At 40.6% G+C, this 6143-nt stretch overlaps 1 pseudogene; it reads right to left on the bottom strand.

Annotated features, from left to right (window-relative positions):
* Window positions 1-392: 392 nt before the first annotated feature.
* On the bottom strand, window positions 393-1275 carry LOC128577772 (serine/threonine-protein phosphatase 2A catalytic subunit alpha isoform-like; annotated as a pseudogene).
* Between the last annotated feature and the right edge of the window lie 4868 nt (window positions 1276-6143).

The raw sequence follows: 6143 nt of genomic DNA, 5'->3' as shown, positions 1-6143 counted from the left end.
ATTGTTTGCTGCTATCCTTATCTACAGTCATGCTGAATAAAGCTATAGCTAAATGGAAGTTAAACTGTATTCACGTGGTGTTAATGTTTACATCTTATTATCTGCAGTCTCTCAGAGAAAGCAAAAGTAACTACAAATAGCACTATGCCAGAAACTGGTTTCTTGACCAACAATATCACTTCAGCATGTAATGAACTATTTCATTCTAAATTGGTCTTGGCTATTGATGACAAGAGGCTTTGTATTTTTATATTGCATATCTTTTGGTCCGTGTGAAAACAAGGTTTTTGAATATTAACTATTTTCTGACACTTTGGAATTACTGTTGCTCTTCCCATTTCCATTAGGTCAATGTATGTTTCATGTTAATACTGTACAAGTTTAAAATTTCATTACAGGAAGTAGTCTGGAGTACAATGAATAACATGTGGCTCGCCTCTAAGGGGTGTTGGGTCAAGCTGCAAAAAAGAGTATTTTAGAGTCTCATCAAGTTCCATGATTGCAGCTTGATTACCACAATGATAACAATAGTTTGGAGCACTGAACATCATTGCCACATTCCTTTCATGGCACCAGTTATATCCCTCCATTACCCACTGGTGAGCTCTGGACACCAATGTGAAGCCATTGGAATGATTAAATGTCTCAGAAATATCTTGCCAAAAGGTCACCTGGATCTGACCACAGCAATTTACACATTGGACCCTCATGGAGAACTTCTTGAAGGTGATCAAGGGCTCTGAATTGATCCAGAGTATCTATGGATGGTGAGAAGCCACCATGTAGACAAATCTGTCCATCCACCAAGACAGTGAGAGGAAGATAGTCAAAAAGATCTGTAAAGTATTTCCACACATTTGCATTTCCATATTTTATTAAACACTCATAATAGAAACCATAAACTTGTGTGATCTGTTTGCTCTCATGATTCCCTCGAAGAATGGTGATGTGTTCATAACGAACCTTGAGAGATACAAGCAGTGTAACTGTTTCAATTGAATAATATCTTCTGTCTACATAATCTCCCATAGACAAGTAATTTGTATCTGGTGATTTGCCACCAATTCTAAACATTTCCATAAGATCATAAAATTGCCCATGCACATCTCCACAGACAGTGACTGGACATCGAACCTCCTGCACATTGGATTATTTTGTCAGGATTTCTTTAGCCTTCTCACAGAGGCTCTTGACCTGGGACTCGGACAGCTGCTTGCGCTCATTCAGCTCCTCGATCCACTGGTCCAGCTCCTTGGTGAACACCTTCTTGTTCATGATGCCACTCACCCGAACAGGCTGCTGCTTCTCACTCCTCCCATTCCATCGCCCTCACATGGGCCACACACGCACACCATCTTCAGCTCCCTAAAGATTTCTCTGGCCACTGATGGCTGCTCAGTGCTGGCCTGCTGGCTCTCTCCCACCGTTCTTGGCTTCCGGCCACTGCACCTCTTCCGCTCACCCTAGCTCTGAAACATGGATCTCTGTAATGGCGGCCGCTCGGCATTATGTTTTTATTTTAAGGTAAGGTGAGATTCTTGAATGCAGCAGATGTTTTGCCTGAGTTTTTGTATCCAGTCAGCCAACCTGTGTTTCTTTAGAGGGCAATTTAAGCCATTCACATTAATTGAGACTCATGATAAGCCAGATAGAGTTTTGGGTATCGAGTTTTTTGAAAGTCCAGTGGACATTTTTAATTCTTTTTCCACTAAGGAAGTTGGAATTTGTTCAAAAGTTTCTGAGTAAGTTTACTTTGCTGCTGGAGAATTGTGTTGCTCATTATAAATGATAGGTCTGAGAATATCCTAAAGAGCTGGTTTAGTTATGGCAAATTTCTTCAACATATTAATGTCATTAAAGTATTTAATTTCTCCATCATAAATGAAACTCAGTTTAGCTGCATACAGATTCCTGGGTTGAAAGTTATTTTGTTTAAGGAGATTAAACATCGATGACCACCCCCTTCTAGCTTTATAGTTTTCAGCAGAGAGATCTGCAGTAATTCTAATGTTTTTGCCCTTGTAGGTTATGATTTTCATACATCTTACAACTTGCAGAATTTTCTCCTTCATATTAACTTTGGCAAAGTTAATTATAATGTGTCTATGAGAATTTTTATTTGGGTTGAATCGAGCTGGTGTTCTGAAACTGTCTGCTATCTGAATTTCAGAATCTGTTGGCCTGTCTGGAAAATTATCTTTTATTATTTCATGAAGTAAAGCATCTGTATCCTTCGCAGCAACCTCATCACCTTCAGGTATTCCTATAAGGTGAATATTAGATCTCTTCAAATTATCCCAGAGCTCTCTGAGAGAAGGATCCGTTTTTGTTCTCCACTTTTTTTCCTCTTTGAGAGTTTGGGAGTGTTCAAAAGCTTTGTCTTCAGTGTCAGAGATCTTTTCTTCTGCCTGTTACATTCTGTTACTGAGGTATTCTACTGTATTTATCAGATATTTGAGGCCTGCAAATTCTTGCTTCAATGTGTCAAAATCTTTGGTGATTTTGTCTTTGAATTTGTTGAATTTTTGAGAGATCTTTTGAATTACTATTTGAAATTCTAATTCCATCTTTTCCTCCATTCTGTTGATCTTATTTGCTATCCAAATTCTGAACTTGATTTCTGACATCACAGCCATATGTTTATGAATGTGATCTTGTGCTGTGTCTGCTTTATCATTCCTTGGGGGAGTTGATCTACTCTGATTATTCATGTTGCCAGAGTTCTTCCACTGATTCTGCCTTATGATTGTTTTCCACTGTTTGTCTAGGTGGGCAGGTAAGGTGAAATTGGATTGGCAGTTCCTGGAGTTGTGGTTAACCACCCCATTGCTAAGGATTTGGGACTGATGATTGCAGCTTTTTACCTTTTACCTTTGCAAAGGACCCGTACAGTATTACAGTCTGAGGTTGAGGAAATCTGCTTGGTGTGGTTGGGTTAGGTGGCTCTGTCTTGTATTCAGCTGGTTCTTGTCAAATCCTAGTAGATCACTGACTCTGGTGAAGTCTTAGCTGTGGAGAAATACAAGCAACTAAGATATGCCACCCCCCATGGACAACAACTGGAAGAGGAAAATCAACCCTTCCCATTACTCCATAACCAAGGTACCACCCGAGAGTGTCCTTGGGTGATTCGCTCAGGTTAGGGGTTCTGAACCAATTGACCCAGTGAATACAAACTCTCAAGTGGGAGAGTTCGAAAGGTCTACAGCAACTAGATGGCAGATGTCTACTGGTTGCTACTATTTGGCTTGCTCTGGTGCTCTATGGAGTCAGAATGGCTCACCTGGTAACAGAGTTGGACCAGGAGGGCTGAGTTTCTTTCACTACTTTGCTCCTTTTTCACTCCCAGTCACTGGTGACACTACAGGGCTGTGGTCCTGCTCCCTCCAATAAGCAGATGTGCCAGGGCTTAGCACCTGTCAGAGTCAAAGGAAGGCCAATGCCCCTTTGGCCCGGCCACTACCCTCTGCTACCAGCTGGCTTGGGGAGCTGATGCCTGCCTGCCACGAATGCTCAATAGCCTTTGGCGAGTGTTCCACTTGGACTCAGTCTAATCCTAAGGGTAACAAGTCAGCAAATGCTTTTCTCCCTCAGCCACCGCACCTTTGCCCCTGCTGCTCTACAGCACCGGTGTCCCTATAGAGTGAGTTCTGGTTTCCTCTGGCAGTCCTCAGAGGTGAGGAGGTGTATCTCCAAGATTACACCAAATTGGGATCACTCTATTGTTGGTGGATCTTAGTGGGAAGTGACCCTGCAGTTCCCCTGCCATTGCCAGAGCCAGGGAGTTCTGGTTGTAGGAACAGCTCTAGGAGCGTGGGGCACACAGACCCAGCAGCAGGGTGGAGATGCTGCCCATGATTCTGGCAGTTTCTGGCAGCTGGTGACTTCAGCAAGGAGAGCACTTGGCCATTCTAGTGGGCGGGGGGCCTCGGAGAGGCAGTGCGGTTCGGGGCACGAGGCTCTGGCAGTTTCTTGTGGGGTGGGGTGGGGCAGAGCACTTGGTCCGGCAGACTTGGGGGGGAGGGTCGCTGCTCATAAACCTATGAGGGTAGTTTCAAAGACATGTGAAAACAAACCATCCCTGACCCCTCATTGGTATGCAACTGTTATTAAAGTAGAGGTACCATTAAATCCTGCAATCCCACCATTAGGTATTTAGCTAAAGGGAGAAAATTTATTTTACAGAAAATACACTTGAAGTCCAATGTTTATGGTAAAAAATTCATAATTACAAGGATGTAGAAGCAATCCAGCTGACCTTTTACTTATAAATTGATCAATAAAATGTGGTATATGTATACAATGAAATAACTATTAAGCCACAAAAAAGAATCTGATCTAAAAAAAGGAAAGAATCTGATCTAGTATGTTTTGTAACAACCTTGATGGAATTGGAGACCATTATCCTAAGTCAAGTATTGCAAAAACGGAAAAATAAACACCACATGTATTCAAACTAAACTGGAAGTAGTTGACCAGCACTTTTGTGCTCATGTGGGAGAAAAACGTAGTGAAATTCTAAAGTGTGGGAAGAAGAGCAGAACATGAGTAAAATTCTACTGAATTGGTACATAGCGTACTTTCTGGATGAGGGTCACAAATACAGCTTTTAGTTTAAATACACAGAAGTGAGCCATGAAACCAAAATAAGTGCACCATTATAATATTCTGCAAGGGAAATTTTAAAGAAAAATTAAACGTTTTTGCACAGCTAAGGAAATAATCAACACAATAGTGATGGAACCTACAGAAAATGAGAAAATATTGCAAACTGTAAATCTGACAAAGAGCTAATATCTAGAATGCACAAACAAAGAGATCAAAAAGGGAAAAAATGATCCTTTTGAAAAGTGGGCAGCCTATAAGTCCGGCACTCTGGGAGGCTGAGGTGGGTGGATTGCCTGAGCTCACAAGTTGGAGACCAGCCTGAGCCAGAGTGAGACCCTACCTCTAAAAATAGCTCAGCATTTTGGCGGGTGCCTATAGTCCCAGCTACTTGGGAGGCTGAGGCAAGAGAATCGCTTGAGTCGAAGAGTTTGAGATTGCTGTGAGCTATGATGCCACGGCACTCTCCCAAGGGCAACAAAGAAAGGGAGGAGTGGGGGGAGTTTTGATAGAGGGAGGGTAAATGATGGGACCACACATATGGAGCATATTGCAAGGGTATAAATCAAATCTGTCAAGTGTAGAACATAAATGTCTTAACACAATAATCAAGTATATTAGGCAAAAGCTATGTTGACTTGTTTGATGTAAGCATGTCAGATTGTATAAAAAATAAACACATTGTACCCCACATATGCATAAATGTATTCATAATCTATGTGTATGTGACCTAATAAAAAAAATAAAACTGGGTGGAAGACATGAACAGACCATTTTCAAAAGAAGGTAGAAAAATGGCCAATAAACTTTTGAAAAAAAGTGAAAGAAAAAGGTGTGCTTATAAATTGTTGGTGGGTTGCAAATTAGTACATTCTCTCTGGTGAAGAGTATGGAGATTCTTCAAACCAATACATGTAGACTTACCATTTTATCCAGCAATCCCAACAATGGACATTTTGTCAAAGTAAAATGAGTCATTTTATCAAAATGACACATGCCCTTGACTGTTCATCACAGCATAATTCCCAGTTGCAAAGATGTTGAATCAATCTAAGTGCCCATCAATTTGTAAGTAATAATGAAAATGTGGTGTGTGAATATAGATATATGTGGAATATATATACGTGGATAGATAATTTCTGGACAGCTCTCTCTCTCTCTCTATATATATATATATATACACACACACACGTGTATGTGTGTACATATATATACACACACATACAGACACACACCATGGAGTGCTATTTAGCCATTAAAAGAAAGAAAAAAGTATTTCCAGCAACGTGTATGAAATTAGAGACCATTACACTAAATTAAGTATCTCAAGATCTCAAGTATGGAACGAAAAAAACACATTCTCACTAATAATTGAGAGATAAATAATGGACACATGGGGGCACAAAGAGATGTAAAGGGATTTGGAAACCAAAACAGGGAAAGGTGTAAGAGTGGGACAAGGGATAAAAACTTTCTCATTGTATACAACGAACTCTATTTAGATTATAGGCTCACTGAAAGTCCTCACCTAAGTATTA

This window comes from Nycticebus coucang, chromosome X (assembly GCF_027406575.1).
Source record: "Nycticebus coucang isolate mNycCou1 chromosome X, mNycCou1.pri, whole genome shotgun sequence".
In the NCBI taxonomy this organism is placed as follows: domain Eukaryota; kingdom Metazoa; phylum Chordata; class Mammalia; order Primates; family Lorisidae; genus Nycticebus; species Nycticebus coucang.
The sequence above is the reverse complement of the archived record's forward strand: the minus strand, read 5'-3'. Positions and strand labels throughout refer to the sequence as shown.